Raw genomic sequence first — 19,995 nt, 5'->3', positions numbered from 1 at the left:
TGCTTATGGAGTTACGGTTGTTTTCATACTCTTTGTATTCATCTTGATCTCTTTCCCTCCCCTTATAATGTTTTCCATAGTCATTCCTCTGGGCCTTTTGCCCTTTTATTTTGTCTTTTATTTCTTCTTCTTTCTAGGCTGCTTCAAGCGCCTCCCAACAGACTTTCAATAGGAATATAGAGGCTCACTTTGACGGTGCAGGTGTTAAACAATGGCAATGTTCAGTGCTTTCCTTTTTTTTTCTTCTTTTAATAAATGTATTTATTTATTTATGGCTGCAATGGGTCTTCGTTGCTGCAATCGGGCTTTCTTCAGTGGAGTCGAGCAGGGGCCACTCTGTGTTGCAGTGCACGGGCCTCTCATTGTGGAGGCTTCTCCTATTGGGGAGCACAGGCTCCAGGCACACGGACTTCAGCAGTTGTGGCACACGGGCTCAGCAGTTGTGGCACATGGGCTCAGTTGTGGCATGTGGGATCTTCCAGACCAGGGCTCAAACCCGTGTCCCCTGCATTGGCAGGCGGGTTCTTAACCACTGCGCCACCAGCAGTGCTTTTCTTTTTTCTCTTTTTTTTACTGCAGGGACTAGATGCATACAGTGTTTCACTGCTCATTCTTTGTAATAGTACTGCCCAAGCAAACTGTTAATCAATTATGGCAGCAGAACTAATTAAAAAGCATGCATTATACATCTTGTGGACACAGTCTTCATTAGCATAGATTCTCAGCATTACACATTCATGTCAGAGGGAATGAAAAGGAAAAATTAAAAAGACATACATACAGAGAACCAGGCACTTTGGTTTTCTTAAGACTTTTGTCAAGTGTATCTCCTTGTGGATTCAAATGTCCCTTTCATTTTTTGTGTGATTTTTAAAAGAAAAACATGATGTCCTGTTTTTATATATTAAAAAAAATCCAATAAACCTTATAATGACAAAGTTAATCCCACTTTTACCCCCTCAGAAGCTTAAATGATGCTCAGTGAATAGGTTTCTAGAAACAGAAACATACCTTTAATTTAGCTCTTCCGTAACATTTCCTAATAGACATTTGACTTGAGTAGCTCAGTCCCTGGACTCTCATATTTGCAATGCTGTTGCTTTCAACTCAGTTCTTATTCCAGAGCCCAGCTTGGACAGTAGCAAGACAGGCCGAGTCAAGGGAAAGGGCAGCTCAGAATTGTCATAGAGTTCCTCCCTGTTTTTTGACTTCTTCCTTAGGAGGATATGTTGGCTCAGGCTTTTTGTGACAGTTTGGGCTTAAGGATACTGGACCACGTATCTTCTGTGCTGACAGAGTTCTCTTGTGCATAAGCACTTCTCATAACTTTCTCTGTAGACACATTCACGTGGAAACCAATCTGATAGACAGTAGAAGTGCTGATATGAGGATGACCAGGCATCCTTTAGTCACTGAGCCAGGTAATGTGATGATTGGATTCTGCTTTTAACCATGAGTATTCATATCACTTTTTAGTGTCTTGCCTCCTTCCAAAATAGGATTCAAGAGCTTGAAATGCCAAGTTGATGACACTGTAATAAGAGCTTTGCAACTCATCTCCCTACATTTACTCCTGGCCCATAGTCTATTCTCCACTCAACAATTCAAGTGAGATTTAGAAAATGTAAATCCGATCATACTGCACCCTTGTGTACAACTCTCATGCTTCCCATCATTTAGGAGAAAGTTCAGTCTTCTAAATGGCCATCTAGGCCCTCCTTGATTTGGCCCCGTCTCTAATCTCATTTCTTATCGCCATCTGTCTTTTCCACTTTGCTCTAATAATACTGGCATTCCTGTTCCTTGGACATGTCAAACTCGCTTCCTCCTCAGGACCTTTGCACATGCTCTGCTTTTTCTTCTGACAGTCTTACCCCAGATGTAAGTATGGTTTGATCTGTCAGTTCATGCAGGTGTCTCCTCAGAAGGAACTTCTCTGACTACCTTTTCTGGAACACTAGGTAGCTCTTATGGCTACCTGATCTTTAGTGTATATTTATTTGAAATGTCTTCTCTCTATCAAAATGCAAGCTCCTTGTGGTTAGGGGTTTTCTCTCTCTGACTCAGTGTTTTTATAGCACAGTCTGGAAGAGTACCTGGTACATAGTATTCACTACACATTTATTGTATAAATGAATGAGTAAATCTTCTGTGGTGTACTTGAGTGAATAGTGGTATTTAGATTTGACTAGTTCCCAAATTCGAAAGGACCTGTTAGACACATGCCTCTTAATGTGAGAGCTTAAGAGGAAATTACATAGGATAGGACAGTGAAAAATATTGTAAAGAGGTGAGGCTGGTATTATTGCAGGACAGTAATGCAGGGTCAGGTGGGATCTAAGTATATATACTTCATATAAAAGGACAGAGTGACAATATTACAGTTGCTTTCATCAAAACCTAAAATGGTTCATGAGCATTCAGGGATAAGAGCCCTCTTCTACCCAACTGCTCAAACTGTAAATTGGCATCTCTCTGGTGTCACTATTTATCAAAAGCCTCAAAAAGTTGCATTATTTTTGACTCATCAATTCCACTTCAGATAATTTAGCTTACAAAATAATTAGGATCATGACACTCCTAATTCGCTCCCAAGACACTCGGTACAGTCATTGACAATAAGAAAAAAAATTGGAAACAACTTAAATATCCAACCATACGGCTTTGGTTAGATAAATTACAGTATGAATAGACAATGGAATTCTGTGCAGCCAGTTAAAATAGAAAGATATTCACAGCAAAATGCTAAGTGAAAAAAGAAGTTTATGAAACAATATGTACCCATTAAAAACACATAGGTATGTAGTCAAATTGGTTTACGCTTATGTTGATTTAACCACCTAAATGTTACCAGTGGTTATCTCTTCATTTAGAGTGATTGGAAATTTTAAGTTTTCTATTTTTTAATGATTCTATAAGGAACATTTGTTATGTGTGTGTTTGAAAATAGACACCAATAAACCCCACAAAGAGTGAATGATTTGGGAAAGAGCTTCCTGCATAGAAGTTTGTCCATGAATATGCTTCTTCATGCTGTGACCTGTCTTTGGGTTATGCGCCCATTTATCTGGCACACACTTAGTGAGCACCTACTGTATGCCAAACTCCATATTGGTTATCCCTCTACCATGGGGTTGCTGACTTCACACAACCCTTCCCCACCACTGTAGGCATTTCCCTGGGACAGAGGGGATGCTCTTTCACACACCCCTTTATCTCCCTTTCCTTGAAGATATTTCCAAAATGTAAAGTGTCTGTGCCAGCCCAATCCCAAGGCTTTTCATTTTGGACAGGCCACTGTACTGAGATTTTTTTTTTTTTTTGCCCAGAAGAGCTGCTCCTTGATAGTAAAATGGAATGTTTGACCTGCAACAGTTTCTGTTTGAGGTCGTCTCCCAACTGTGTCACTGGACTATGTGCCTGGCCTAGCTTCCCAAGACAGAGCTGATATACTTATTTTGTTTTCTACTGTACAAGCTGGACAGAGACAGGTATAAAAGGCACCTTGCTGAATGACTTCCACACAGAGAAGTAGCTAAAGGACAGGCAGTGACGTGATACCTCCTTTTCTAGGTGTCTTACTCGAAGTGGAATCCCCAGCATATTAGCTCACACAGTGCAGGCACTCAGTAAATACTTGAGTGATTTACAAAGAGTCCAGATATCAGCTTGCTTGTTTCTAATCTCGCTGAAAGCACCCTAGAGGGGGGCCTGTTTCTCCATATACCAACTCAGGAACATGTGAAAATGTAAGGAATTTGGGAAGAGTACTATGTGTAGTAACTCTGACAAATGAAAGCATTCTATGGCAAAATAACCAAGATGAGAAGGCACATAAATAACCCATGTTGCACGGTAAAGATTGCAAAAGCACACACAGACCATTGGCCTTGGCCCTGCTTAATGTGCAGGCATTTAACTGGAAACCTAAATAATAAATTAAGCTTTCTGTGTTGGAATCACTCTCTGTCATTCTGCTTATCTGTCCCCTGAATGAGATGAATTTCCATAGCACGCTTAGATTGCTTTATTCGACACCAGCAGGCAACCACTGTTAATGCTTCTTTTTTCTCCTGGTAACTGGAAGGGAGTTTTCATCTTCCTGGGGGAGGTGGTTGAACCAGAGCTGCCCCACAGAGTCCATCTGCATCATTAACCTCTAGGAATAGAGAGCAGTCTCTGCCTCTCTCCTTCCCTAATTAGCAGAAGTTTCCACTGTACTTAATACCCAGTGTTCCCAAATTAGGCACATATGCTTCTGTGTTTCATATATCCCAAGACTTACCGTCCATCTATAAAAAAAAAATTGAAGGGTCTGCAGAAGAGAGATGATTTCCCATATAAAGCACATGAGGTTTCCTCTACCTATGGGTTGCACAATCTACTCTTATCTTCTGTTTTACTTCAACTCCAGGAAAATCCCATTCTCATCAAGAAAAATGTGTCAGAAAAAAGAACCCAGACTACCCTTGTTGTATGGGGGTTATATAACCAATTTCCCAAACTAGCTAATAAAAGGAGGCTTTATCAACATGAAGACAGGAGAGCTTTGAAGGTGATCAGCAACAAGTTTTCTCCCTGTGGCGGCTATGATCACAATCATGAGATAACTTCAGAGGAAGAAAAACGCCCCTTTGCCCTTTCACATAGTCAGTAAGCTTTTGCAAGCAGGCACCAAAGAGTCCACTGTACTCTCATTTAGGTTTTAATTAATATCAAATTACAGTTGTGTTTTCACAGCATTCCTAGTTAGATCCTCATTAGGCGTAAGAGAGTTCATCTGGATGGATGTTATTGTGAAGAACAGGGGGTTGAGTACGAGATACAGGGCTGGTGCAGGGGGTGGGAACGGGGGCGGGGGACACAGGTAGAACAACAATAGTCGCAGGCCTCCTTGTGACATGATTATAAGGTCTTGTTCTACTTAGGAGAGTTTCAGAGTTGAGGGGCAGCATGGCAGAGCGCTAAGAGGATGTTGAAATTGGACAGCATCGGGTACATATCCTATAAAATGAGAAAAACTAGTGGTTGCCAGTGGGGAGAGGGAAGAGGGGAGGGGAGAGATAGGAGTATGGGATTAAGAAACACAGACTACTATGTATAAAATAGGTAAACAACAAGGATATATTGTACAGCACAGGGAAATACAGCCGCTGTGTTGTAATAACTGTAAACGGAGTATGATCTCTAAAAACATTGAAGCCCTATGTTGTACACCTGAAACTAATACACTAGTGTAAATCAACTGTACTTCAATTAAAAAAAGATGGTGCCCATCCACATCTAGGGTTTCTGGGAAGAGTAACGAGCTTGTTTTTGTCAAGTTCCAGGTACATGGTGGGTGCCCATTATTGCCTCTCATTTGCGTCTGTAAATTTCAAAGAGGGTCATATAGACTGGGCTGAGTAAGAGTAATTTTTTTTAAAAGAATGTGAACTTTTAAGGACACAATTCCCGCCACGATCACTGCGGAGGATTTTCTCAGACCCTTTTTTGACGCCCTGAGTGAGGGAGTAGGCAGGTTATTTCTCCTTTCTGGGCTCTTTTGTTGGTATTTCACCAGAGGCCCTGGAGTGTTGAGTGGAGAGAAATAGCAGGAAGTGGAGGAGAAGGGGTGGGGGCGGGAATGAATCATGGCGGTCGCAGCAAAACCTTCCAGATCTCTATCTTAAAACAGAGTTTACTCTTTAAAGAAGTCTAAGAAGTATTGTACTGGGATAATAATTGTGATTGCCTTTCAAAGATAGGCGTATAAAGGATGTTTTCTTTCCTGTCCTCTCTGTATTTTCTACAATGAGCCGGCATATAGTACTTTTATAATTAGAAAAGATAAAAGAAAACAGCCCCTTGTTAATTACTTCATCGTGCTAAGTCTCGTTCTGGACTTTTGAAGGAGTAAAGTTTGAGGAGCTTAGCGGACTCATGGTCAGATGTACATTAATAGGGAATGAGGGGTTTAGAAACTCAAATTCTAGCCTCAGAAAGCAGCACAGCCCCAGTAGGCTAGGACCCTAGACCCCTTTAGAGTTTATAAAAGGCAAGGACAGAGTATTTAATATGAAAGGATCTAGCTTCGTAAACATACCTCTAATCTCGGAAAAAGAAAAGTTGGTCCCTCCCTGATTTCTGGAACATTTTGTTCCAGCGTGGGACAAAGTCTAGTGGCCTAGCCTCTGATACAGAATTTTGGTTCTCTGGGAACCTCAGCGAACATGAGTAACTTGGACAATTGCTGGCTCATCACACTGAGCCTGGCACCCTGTTTGTGTACTATCAGCAAACCCAGTAGGGATAGCTACAGGGGAGCTTGGGAGCATCTTGAGTGAGTTTTAATTTAGGCAGTTATCTTCTTCAAACAGACAGTTTGGGACTCTTTAGGTCAAGCAAATGGTCTTAGCAAATACTGTGGTGCTTGTTTAGACAAGAACACTTTGATTGACGCTTCTGCACCAAAATAACTATGGAGAACAAGCCATTAGCCTGCCACTTAGCTCACATGGGTAAGCCAATCTGCATACTGAAAATGGTACAGCTGACCTGGAATGTGAGTACATTTTGAGTAAATAAGAGAGAAAGAGATTTAAGAGGCTACGATTTTTGCAGAATTATAACATAACTCTGGGGATGTGTCGTGAAAAACCAGAAGACACAGCTCTTTAAGGACTCTGATGCAACAGAATGAAAAGTCATACGCAATTGCAGAAAATTAATGACAACTAGGCCAAGGTCCTGAAGAGTCAAGGAGTAGTAAAGTAAGTGAAAACAAGGAGAGGACTTTTGTAGTCGTTGAAATCCCTTTTCATTCCAACTTCATTTGCTTATATTGACTTCACTGACTTGTCTTCCTAATATTGTTAACAAACCAGGTTCATCTCCCTCATGCACAGCAACTCAAAACCCTGAGACTCCAAGATTTGCAGCAGAGAAGGGGTTTATTCACAAGGCAGTCAAGTCTCAGATCCATCTCGCTAAAGGAGAGGGGCTTGGGATATTTATGGGATAAACAAGCAAGGTGGTCTTAGAAGTGGAGAGAGGTGATTGGAGGTAGGGAAAAGGGGAGGTAATCTGTGTTCTTTGCAGGCATATCTGAGTTACATGCTTCTTCGTGGGATGTACGTTTAAAAAAGGAGGTGCTTAGCATGATCTGAGGGTGGAATTTTTGGCCCTCTGACATCAAAAGGTCATTCATTGGACACCTGCACAGGCCCAGTTTTAGGGTGAGTGGTCCTAACCAGACTTAGCAGCTTGAACTAGACACAGCTGACTCCAAGTTCCTGACAAACAACTTTGACAAACATCTTATTGTTTGGGCTAGGTGAAGGTTGCAGGGTATACAGTTTACAACAAAATAACTAAGGCAAGCTTGCTCACCCAAGGTAGGCTACAAGCAGATGGGTTTTTAGCAAGCTGTAAGACTAGCTCAAGAATTTCTGTTAGTCCCTAGTTTCTGTAAACCCTATGGTGCACCATTTCAGGATAGGTTTTTAACGCTATGGGTCATGGTTTCAATATTATATACCATCTCTCATGCTCACAGCAAATAAAGGTGATGGAGCACTTGCTTAATGTGCAGAAACCAACTGCTATGGACTGAATTATAGCAATAATTCACTATAATAATTATAGCACTCCCAATTAATAAGTTGAAACCCTAACCCCCAATGTGATTGTATTTGGAGATAGGGAGGGAAATACCCTTTTAGAAGGAAATTAAGGTTCAATAAGGTTATAAGAGTGGGGTTCTAATCTGACAGGGTTGGTGGGCTTTATAAGAGGAGAGGTAGAAAGAGATATCTCCCTCTGCCCATGTGCATGTACCGAGGAGAGGCCATGTGAGGACACAGTGAGAAAGTAGGTGTCTGTAACCCAAGGAGAGAGCTCTCACCAGAGGCTGACCCTGCTGGCACCCTGATGGATTGCCCAGCCTCCAGAACTGTGAGAAACAAATTTCTGTTGTTTAAGCCACCCAGTCTATGGTATTTTGTGATGGCAGTCCAAGCTAAGACACTAACAATGTTTATTTTTCTGTTTTGGTAAAGTTTCTTTAAATGACTGTGGCAGAATCCTGGCCCAGAAGTTTTTTAAAAAATCAAACTTAATTGTTTTCATCTCATTTCCTAACTGACAGAGATAATATCTCATGGTTATTTCCCACCACTTGCAGTGACATTTTTTGCTGGAAAGAAAAGAGGTCATGTTACCATACACCTTGGAAGGCCTGTTTCTTCACACCCATCTGTCTTAAGTGATTCCACAGTCAGCCTTGAATGTGGATCCCTCAGAATGGGTTCTTCTTAAATTTTTTCAATTCTAAATCTTGAACAATTTTATTTTTCTGTTTCCCAAGTAGATATAATTGAGTTATACCAATGAATGTAGGAGAAGGTTGAGCTTCTATTATAATTATGATTAAAATATGATAATAATGCAACACTATTAATGAAACATTAAAAGGATGAAGAGAAGAATAAATGGTATTTTAGAACATTCAAAAACCAAATACCTTTTTTTAGGAAAGTATTTTATTTTTGTGTTTCAACAGATGAAATTCATAACCTTGTTTTCTGATAAGACAATTCAAACGTACAAATCAATTACAACAATGTGCTTATCAGCTCCCCCCTCCCACCCCTGTATTTGAAAGCATCTGACAATTGTGAAGGACACCAACACAATAGGGCTTAGCTAAACAATATGGCAATTAAAATTGGCCCTCTAAGAAAATAATTACAGTGGTTGTTGAAAAGAATTCGTCCTTTGAGCAAAACAGACAGCATGAAAAGAATCATCATGAAACGGGTGGATTTTAGCTTCCCTTCCAACAAAAGGGAAAAGAGGATGTATGTTAAAACAATGGTACAGAAAGCTGGGGAGTCAGACTGAAAACAACAGAAAACCCTAGGCAATAAATTTCTCCAATGAAATGCATCCCCTTGAAGATGTCCATTCAAACTCTTGTTTTATATTGAAATAACTACCCCCACCCCCAGCACCTGGAAGGGAATCATTTTATTATCCTTTGTTAAAATTAGTTTAATAATTTTTCCAAGCTAACGTCTCTCAAAGAGAGGGAAATTTGTGATGAATCTTGTAGACATCATATTAAAGATAAACCAAGCCAACTGATGGTCAATTAGATTCTAATTGTATTAGGGAGCAGACCTGGGCCTCCCAGGGGGAGAGGGGTTCATACTCAATGACCTTGTCCAGGCACTCTAAATCCTGTAGCACCTTTGTATTAGCCCCCTATTCTACATACAATTCCCTCATGCTTTTACTATAAGCCTCACAGCACCCTTGTGAGGTAGGTAGTGTTACGGTCCTTTTGAGAGATAGGGATGCAGAGATGTTAAGTATCTTGCCCATTAACATGAATCCAGTGACAGAGCCCTTAGAACTCTTACTCCAGATCCTTGTCTTTTCAGTACTTAACTACACTGACTCCCTGAGAGTGGATCATTAAAGCAGGTAGGTCCTTAAAGCCAGATTAGTACCTGGCCATTTGGACACTAAGGCCCGTCTCTAAACTACATGATTTGGATTATGGAATGTGAAATAAGTTGTGATCAACTGTGAAAGCCAAAGTTAATATGGAGAAATGCAGGATTAAAGTTGGGACTACAATTTGATAACAGTTTTATTTATTGATGTACTGTTAAGTTACTATGATAATGGATACTCAGTAGATGTTACATGATTAAGTAGATGAATGAATGAATGAATGAGTGAATGAATGGAGATTGTGCTTGGATAGGTGGAAAATTAAATTTTGTACATGTTTTAAAACTAGAACTAGAGAAATCTGATTTCCAATTTCTAATCAAGAATGAGAAGGAAAGAGTTCAGTAGATTCCTGAATTTTCTGTGGGCATGTATTTGAGCTAATACTGACAGCATTTAAAAGGATATAGATACACAGACATTTAAAATAACTTTTAATATAGAATCTGTGTACTTACTGGTTTTGAATCCAAACTATGAAGATCAATATTAGAGGCATTGCTACATACATAAAGACCATCCATTTCCCTTCAAAACGAAATTCCCTTAAGTATACCTATTTTCTCATTGCCATTTATTTGAAAAGCTTGTGCTCTCCACTTCTTATCAAATCCTATTTTGAAAATACATTGGACTAAAACAGTGAACTTCTTCTCTCTTGACTCACCAGTCAGGGAACACTTTTCAGTTACTTTCCGTTTCTGTGAACCTATTTTTTTTTACTCCAGAAGACTCAGGACAGAAAACAGCTGCCATGTATTGAAACCAGCCCTCCATTAATACCAGCAAATTTTTCTTTTTTAATTGCAGTGCCGTGGAAGGCTCTTGAGACCACTAAAGTGGAGGCAACTGGATTCTCCAGGTGTCGCTAAAATAGAAGAGCTGATGTAAATCGAGATGGTGGAGCTGACTTGGTAATCTCTTTGCATTCACATTTGTTCTGTGTTCAGTAAATTAATTCCCAGTAAGATGTTTGAACTGATACACAGTGAGGCTTAAAGAAACTCTGGACACTATGGTATGGGTTTGTTTGTGTATGTGTGTGTGTGTTTAAAGAAGTGTTTATCTAACTTTCACGAGAGCCCTGAATGTATATAATAGATGTAACCTGTTAGTCTTTTGTACATCCAGCTAATAGCCCATGAGTGAAAGAATAGATTAAATGTAGTGAATTGTCTCTATGCCATGGTACCAGCATGCTTGATTTCTTGTGCTTAAGAATATGAGGAGCGATGCTGTCGTTAGAAAAGGCTTATATAAATGAGGAGGATCTGCTAAATAGATTTATCTTCCAATATGACAGTGAACAAAATTATTCAATATATTCAATATATATTCAATATACAACTAACTTTTGCAATAATGTTTAAGATATAGGTCTTTCAAGTAAAGATGTAACCTATGTAGTAGTATGTTGTTTCTCACAGAGACTTTCCGTGGGTTTTCATCTTTCCGACCCTATTTTCTTAGTGATTGAGTTCTGTTCTTAGTTTTCTTTATTAGAGGCAAACAGAATCGTGAGAATCCTCAGATAAACCATATATTTTCCATCTGCCTTTTCTTTTTCCTTATCTTTCTCCTGGTAGTTCTTAGTAATTGTGTGTGTGTGTGTGTGTGTGTGTGTGTGTGTCTGGCATTAAACTACATGTACTATATAGAAAGACTTATTGACATGTTCTGACATTCTGATTTACCCAGTTCAGAGTATTATGGAATGAAACAATGCCTGTAGAGCTATAACAAGAGTTTTCCTTTCAATCCAAAGTTTTTATAGAGGGTCATAATTTTTGCATTTAGTTGTTTATAAGAGTTGATGAAAGGCACCGAGTGACAAGCCCTACAAGCCAGTGTTTTCACATTTTTCCATCCATCGGTGGCAGAATTCCTAGGTGAATTTCCCCTCAGGAATCCCATTAAGGTTTCTCAGTTTTTTCCTCAACTTGGCCTTATTCCACATTAGTCTTCACATCCTGGGTTTTAGGTCTGACAATGAGGTAATTATGAAAAGAATATTGGGTTCTATAATATACTTATCTGCCTTAACGGGAGTATGTAGGAACTCATAACTTTTACTTATACTGTCTCAAATGACACAGAAACATTAACAGCTGGAGCAGGATGCCCATGACTAAGGAAAATGAGAGGGAGAAAAAGACCAACAAACATCCCCCCAACTCAGAAACTCAAAACTCTGATGGGCTTGAAGCATTTATGAAGCTTGAAATTTATGAAGCAACACATGGTCAGAATGTCCTCATAAGGACAGAGCCAGAAGCCAGACTGCTAAGGGTACATTTGGCTCTCATTTAAACTTCATTATATTGTCTTCTTTCCTCTTATCCTTATTTAAGAAAAAGTCCTGAAATATTGGGGCTATCTTTTCCCTGATCAGGGAATAACTTGATCAGGGAACAGGTTACTGGACAACCTAACTTGTGATGTATTAGTTGGTAGAGATGTATTCCCAACATACTCAAAACTATACTCATGGAAAATCTTTCTCCATTTTGGTCATGCTAGTTTAGTGGTATAAAAGGAAAGCCCACTGTCAGAGCTGTGACTCTTAGTTACGCAGCTTTGGCAGTACCAACAAATCTTTCAGGAGGAGGAAGCGCCTTTCTGGTGGTAAGCTCTTCATTCTGCAATTAAAGAATAGCGAGGCGGCCTTTTGTGAATTTCTTGCTAGCAGCCTCAGAGTTTGAGTATCTGCTGCTGCCTGGAGGTGAATCTTGGACTTTCTTGTATTTAGCAGTATGGCTTCCAGGTCCCATTCCTGCCAGGTTTCTGCTTCCTCCACTTACTCTCTCTTCACTGGAAGGCATCTAACAAGCTCTAGGGGGTGAAGATGAAACCACAGGATGACGCTCCCTGAGCACACCTCCCTAAAGCCTGTTCCCTTAAGCACCAAAGGTGAGGAGAGAGCACCTTTGCTCTCAGAAGAAAGAGTGCACAAAGGGCAGTTTTTACATTTTCAGTTCTTTTCCTCTTTTACACTAGACAGTCTTCTTTCCTTTGTTACCAATTTGCCTGAAGACGAGAGAAAAGATTTTTCTCTTTTTAATATTTTGCGCCTTATCTTCCACGATGTCTTGATCGTGATAGTTGGCTGAGTGAAAGCTAACTCAGGGAAGGTGACTAGATGATGATGTTGTGTGTATGGCTTGCTGAACCCTGCAGTTCTTGATCAAATATATTTCATATCTAAAGTCATGGCCATTACTTGCTTTTGTAACCAACTCAAATGGATGAGATGATTTTGCAAGTGATACAGGATTTATCTTCAGTAAGGTAGAATATATTTCTAGTGCGGTTGATATGACCTAAATTTGGAATATTCAGTGGCTCAAATCATGGCCCCTTGGAATTTTGCTTACAATGAACCTGAAAACCTGGCCTCTGATTCCCTTCTGAGTGGTTTCCATTCACCCCAGCAGTAGAATCAGATTGCCCTGGGCCTGCTGCTTCTCTGACTGGAATTATCTGTTCTAATAACAATCTTAAAGATATTTATGCAACCTCATATTCCCGGTAAGGCTCATATAACCTACCTCTCTCAATAAGGAAATATTTTCTGATAGATGACTCCAATTGTCTTTTATTACATTTCATTTCTTAATAATACCCAAATGGATTTAACTGAGATGTCAGATACTTAAGCCCTTTACATCAATAAAGAAAACATGTGTTCTTAACTTACTTTACATGTTAATAAAATAAGTTAACTTATTTTTACATGTTAAAAATAAAACATGCCCACAATAAATCAATATAGTCAATGAGGCATAAACCTAAATCAAGATACTTTTGTCATTAGCACTAATTTTTTTTGAGAACAAAAACAAGCTATCAGGCATTTAAAAAAAAAGTTTTCTAGGTTGTTGGTTAGTAGCTTCCAGTAGTGGGATGGTCCCAGAATAAGACTTTGATAAGACATTAAAGAAAAACACAGACACACAATTCTGTTGTTGTTGTTTTTTCTCCTGCTCAAGCTTATCAACTTTAAAAACAGTTACATTTTATACACTTAAAAAAAAAAATCCAATCACCCTCCCCCTCATATTTATATATGTATATATAAACAACAGCTTTTAAACTGATTATTTGGGGCATTTCATACCATATGGAAAAGGATAAAACGTAAGAAGACAACTGACTTGCGTATCAAAGCAACACACATGTATGTGTGGTACACCTGATTTTATAACTGGGGAGGAAAAGAGCATGTTTCCTTCCAAATAGCCTCTAAAAAGTTTGTTCATGACTCAGTTCCTCTCTCTTGCCATCACATAGATATGTATATGACTCAGTGTGTTGCTGGACACACATTGTTGTAAAGATTGAATTCTTTTTGCAAGTCTGAATTATCCCTCTGCTTAATCTTCATTTGTTGATTACATGGTATTACAGATTACATTGATTTCATTGTAGTGGAGATTAAAAATATTAAAGCAATTTAGAATAGGAAGTTTTCAAGAAAATGAAGAAAGTTAACATGGCAACCAAATTTCTGGGTTTTTGTTTTTTGTTTGTCCTTGTAGAATGGACCCAGCATCTTTGACTCTGACCCATTTGTAGTATGGAAAGTTGTCTTTTGAACTTTATTGGAATTAATACAGTTAACCAGTTTAGGAGAATGTGAATTTGCATTTTTGTTATCTTCTAATGGCTATTTTGCATATTAAAGGCAAAGCCTTCCTTAAAATATGCAGTACTCTCTTGATTATGCCAGCTCTTTGCTCATTCTGCTAAGGCTATAAATAAAGCTTCTATTTAAGGCTGGCATTATATCAACCCACCTGCTTCTAGAAAAGAGAGAAAAAAAATCAGAATCACTCAACCTGCAGATTGCTGTCAGCTTGTGATTATGTGAATGGTAGTCTTAACTTTTAAAGTGTTATGTGAGATAGGCTGGAGGGCTTTTTAAAAAAAGCAATTTCCAGTTTAACAATTGCCCAAGAATTTCTGAGTACTAATGAGAGGAGACTTTTCCCTGGGGAGAGCATTCATTGATGAGGTATGACAGCAGCTGGGGAGTGACAGTGGTGGGTAAGGCAGAACTGGAGAATGAGGGATCATTTCAATTGTAGTATCAGGAAAGAAGGCAGGAATGGGGTGGGGGGTACGAAAGCTTTCCTTTCTCTGTGAGCTGTCTCAGGGGAGTTAGTAGCCCCTGATCTTTTCCTCCTTCCTATTCAGAATGTTCTCCAGGGAGAGGGGCAAGGGGAGGGGAGAAGAGGTATTAAAGACTTTGGCCAACTGGAGAAGGGCAGTCTGGGTACTTGCAAGCTTGTCTTGATCAGATTCCTATATTTTGAAAGAGGAACATCAGCTTCAGTTCAGGCCTGTTTTAGAAAAACAAAGCTTTTACAAACTTCTTAATTATGTCTTTTTTTTTTTTTTTTGCTGCAAACATTTTATCCTAGACAATCTGTTGAAAAGCTCACAACAGGTAAGCAGTTTCCATTCTCTAACGTTTTTGAGAAAATATGCAGACCTACATTTACTGCTACCAAAACAGAAAAGCCAACTTCAGATTTGAAAACCTGTCATTCATTGTTGATTTAAAGCATGGTTTACTTGGCTAAATCTTGCAAGTCTAGGCCTATGGCTGCTAAACCCATTTTTTGTTAGGTAACTTCTTAGCTAAATATCATGGCAAATCAGCTCTCATTTGGATCTTATTGACTTAGACTGTGAAGCTGTCCTTTCCCTGTAGCAGGACTTTTGCTGGAGTGAGACTGAGAAGGCTCTCTTTGGAACGGCTTTTGGAGGAGTTAAGGGAAGAGTAACAGAGATTCATGTCAAATGTTTGCCAAAGTACCAGGAAGCACACTCTGCTGCCTAACATGCAACTCTAAAGTCAACAAGTCAGGTAATGATTCATTCCTCAAGGCTTTCCACACACGAGGGCAAGGATAACTCCAGAACGTCCTCAATCAGAAGAGAGCAAGGATTTTAGAAGAAAGGATGGGGCTCTCAAAGCCAATGGTGGAAAGTCAATGGAAATCACCAGGTACCTCGTGTACTGATATTAGTCTAATGGGAAATGTTTCTAGGACTTTAACCCCAGGAATAAAGGGGATAAATCTTTACCTAAATACTAAGTAGAATGAATAGCTTTGGCCTCACATACTTTGTTACTAGGTTCACATGGCATAAAATCCATTTGGAATGGCTTATGTGAGCTATATAGGTGTGACCAGGACATAGGTAATAGGGACAAAAAAGACACTGATGAAAGTTAAAGAAGAGTATAACCTCTGATGTTTCTTCAGTTAGAAGATAACTATAAAAAATAGTAATAAAGGAAATAGGATTAAAATGGATTCAAACGTCTCCTTCCAACCCTTCTTTAAACTTCTGATATTTTTTTGGTCAGGTCTTAGCCTTCTAAGTTGAAAATGATGTGTATTTTTTTTCTTTCCTGGAAAGCCTCAAGACATATTCTGTGGTGTTGAACAACTTCTGAGCACAGTCCCTGAAGTTAAAACAAATGTCTTGATGTGGAGATAAAGAGAGACCCTGGAAGGGTAAGTTAATCTACATGGGGCTCTACTCAATTTTTCTTCTCCAAGATCACATCCTGTCTTTTGTACCTTATAATATATAAACATATTTGTTCCCGCTTGAGTCATGGAAAATGACGAAGGTCAGGCTTAAATGCAGGTGAGATTTAAATAATTCTTTTCTGAAAAAGTCCTGGAAGACTGTAATTTCTGGACTCCTCTGAGAACTGAAGAGAACAGAATATTTGACAGAGCAATGGAAAAAGAATCCACCTTGAACACTTTAGAGCAAATCCTGAATGCCTTTATACTACTGGGGAGTTGTTGGTGATAAGCAAAAGTTCTGAGGAACTTGAGCAGAACCAGAGCTCTGAAAATGTCCTCTGGGACTAGGAAATACAAGTCTTGGCAATTCTTGGTTTACATTTTCAAACTTTGAGAATATCTGAGAAGCTCATAATTATAAATGCAATGAAAATGAAAAAAAAGTAAGTAACATGAGAACCTGAAAAAGTAGAAATCCCTTGCCAGGAACACATTAGGCCAAATCGTTTGGTAAGTTATCATACTCTAATAACATGTATTTCAGACATTTGGGGGCATAGATCAATTCTCTGGCCATTAGGGCTCTAGTCGGGGAATTTTTCTTCTAGAAATTTAATGCCTAGGAAGTATAAAATCTTCTCTGAAGATGCTTAATATGCACACAGAACTGGTCAACCCAGAGTTAAATGCTGAGCCAAACAACTGTATTTCTTCTTAGGACAGTTTGAACAAATACTCTGGGAAGATGATGACCCCGAGATGACTACTCAGGGGAAAATTTGGCCCACTTGCTGATCTAAACTGCTGTTGGTTACCACAGTCTAGTTGGACCTGACAAAGAGGTAAACTGAGTCCATAAGGAAAAATTCCCTTTGTGAAATTCAATCCTAGAGCCCCAAGATTCTAGTCAACGGAACCCAAGATCAGAGCTTTGCAGTTATAAAAAGGAACCCAAGATCTGAACAGATAGTGAGAATGTAGAAAATTAAGTGGCCATTCAGTTACCTATAAATCCTTTACTATGATGCTTCAGACAGAAAGTCACAGATTCTCCTAGAACTATCTGGCCAGTACATTTTTATGATCAGATCACTTATCCAGGTGGCGTATTTCTTTTTTTTTGTAATCTATTGGAGCCCAATTCAAATAGTAATTTTACTCTTCTTGGAAACATTGGGTTTAGGAATAATTCGGGAGAGTACTATTTTAGTGCAATGTTGACCAAACTGGGTTCTGTGGAACTCTAGTTTTTCAAGATGTTTAACAGTTGCATCATGAAAAGAAGCGCTTCATGCTCAGATAAGTTAGAGAAACCCCAAGGTAAACAAAATTAAACAGGATTCTTGTTTATTGGACTTTTCAGAGGATTTATTAGGCTCAAATAGATATTGAACCTCCACGAGGTGGTTACAGAATGCACCATTTTCCCAACTTATTAGTCTATGGGACTCTTTTTTGGGAAGAACGCTTATTAAGGTCTTAAATAACTAGTGTTCCAGGGATCAGAGTATGGAAACCCCTGAGAGAGTGCAATCTCTTTTCTTCCTGTGGAATAACAACTAAATCTTTTCACGGATGAGTTAACTTTAATCCAATTTCATTTGACTAAGCTTTTTGGTCAACTTTTATTTTGACAGAAAATAGCAGTTAGAATTATAAAGCCCTTTTACTAACTGCTAAATGTTTCTCTCTCTCTTTTTGTTGGCCAATTAGTTAAGTACTTACTCCATGCCAAGTACTCTCCACTAACTTTTGGAAGACTCTCTAACTTTGTTCATTCTCAAGTTTGAAAGACTCCATTCCATTTGCACACAAGTTGGAATTCTGATAGAATTTGTAAGATCTTGATTTGTATTGTTAGATATAAATAAGGTAGTTAATTGCCATAAGAGGGAAATGAATTTCTAAGTGATGTATGATAATCATCAGGAAAGTCAAATGAAAAATGATTCAAGCAGGCAATTCTTCAATCTTTCTATCTCATTTTCCACCCTTTATTAAGGGAGAAATGGGCTTAACCACGTTGCTATCCAGTTGGCAAACAATTTCTGGACCTGTCACTTTTTTATTGGGGTCAATTTAATTTTATTGAAGTTACTCAAAATTTCAAACACTCAAAAAAGCCAGCTTTTTGAACGTCAAACCTCCAGTCTGATATGTCAAGAAACAAACCCCAGAGACCTTCTACTCCAGCTTACATGCTATCCAAAAGGGTGCTCTTTCTTAGGTCTCTCTCAAAGTGTGAAAAGTGTAGATATCTATCTGTTCTACGTTAATTACATATATCATATGTCATGAATACACTCTATATATTCAGTGCTTTCTCAGATCACATAAATACAGTTGACCTTGAACAACATGGGTTCGAACTGTGCAGGTCCACTTATACACAAATTCTTTTCAACAGTAAATACTATAAGTACTATGCGATCTGAGGTTGGTTGAATCCGTGGATGTGGAATTGTGGATACACAGGGCTAAGTTATATGAAGATTTTCAACTGTGCAGAGCATCATCATCCCTAACTCCCACGTTCAAGGGTCAACTGTATATGCTTTGAAAACCATTGACTCAACCTTTAGCCAAATGGAATTATGTCTCATTTGAACCAGGTCACTGGTGGTAATGGCATGACGCCATTGTTTTTAAACTATAATATTTTAACTTTGAGTACCAATCAGTAACACAAACTGAATTGGATAAACAGCCTTCATTCAGAGGGGTGAAAGTGTCAGCACGATTTAACCTACTTATAGGGGTAAATCTTAGTTGTTCCTCAGTGGAGAGAAAAAAAAAAATCAGTAAGTGCTGCTTAATCTACCTTGTTTTTCGCCACTTCTTTAAAAACAAGACAGATTCTTCTTGTCTACACCAGACAATTTTCAAAATAAAAATCAGTATCTATTTGGAGAGGAAGCAGGGAGAAACCCTGAAGTTGTCCATTTAAGATAACACTGTGGGGCTTCCCTGGTGGCGCAGTGGTTGAGAGTCCGCCTGCCGATGCAGGGGACGCGGGTTCGTGCCCCGGTCCGGGGAAAAAAAAAAGATAATACTGTGTTTAAAGTATTTGAATAGACAACAGCAGAGTTGCAGTAGCTAGATGATTCCTTAGACTGGAAGCAATCTAGCCTTCAGACAGCTATCATATTTTAAACAGATCCTTAGTTGCATGGATCGTGTAATGCATGGATCACCCTGGTTTGTGCTGGAATCTGAGAAGAACTCCTCCTTATCCAGAGAGCTTTTAAACATCTGAATAGTTGATCTTAGCTACGAGCTGAATAGTGCCCTATGAGTATATATAACAAGCACATCCTCTTCCCTTTTCTATTAACCCATTAGTAGCAATCGATGAAAGTAAAATCAAGTTGTGGTTAAATGAATAATTTTCATGATTAACACCTACCTTGCATTTTACAGGTATAAACAGTGGCACACCACCTTCTGGAGAAACCAAGGACTTTGTAACAGTAAACTGGTCCAGTGTGATATCACAAGTATAAAAAATATTCCATTCTGTATCAAAACTAGGCACATGCCTTTATTTATAGTAACAGAAGTTAACAGAATTGACCATTTTTGCCTTGGGTCCTATTTCTTGGCATCCTACGTCAGACAAACACATCTTTCAACATATATCCGCCCATAACTCCAGGGATCTAGTCTCAGGGTTATCTCTATGTAAAGGAAGGTGAAATCACACTTGGATCGATAGTGGTGAGTAACTAAAAGCACAACCTCTCATTCATATTGCTTTAAAACATATACAGCATATATGTTTCAAAAAAAAAAGAGTAAAGAATATATTGATTTCTTTGTGGTGTTGAACCAACAATACGGTATGATGCAAGGCTTTAACAAATGAGAATCAGAGATACAAATTTTTCTGTAGAGTATGTTTTGGACAAATGGTCTTTTTAATATGTAAATCCTACATTGTAGG

The 19,995-nt window shown here is 38.8% G+C and overlaps 1 long non-coding RNA gene across 1 annotated transcript; it reads left to right on the top strand.

Annotated features, from left to right (window-relative positions):
• The first annotated feature begins 15,928 nt into the window (after positions 1-15,928).
• Positions 15,929-19,583, top strand: LOC125964689 (uncharacterized). Its single transcript, XR_007477929.1, has 3 exons — positions 15,929-16,031; positions 16,771-16,894; positions 19,473-19,583. It is a non-coding gene; the product is annotated as an uncharacterized LOC125964689 (long non-coding RNA).
• Positions 19,584-19,995: the final 412 nt, after the last annotated feature.

Source organism: Orcinus orca, chromosome 6, assembly GCF_937001465.1.
Source record: "Orcinus orca chromosome 6, mOrcOrc1.1, whole genome shotgun sequence".
Taxonomy (NCBI): Eukaryota; Metazoa; Chordata; class Mammalia; order Artiodactyla; family Delphinidae; genus Orcinus; species Orcinus orca.
This window is presented reverse-complemented; position numbering and strand designations above follow the sequence as displayed.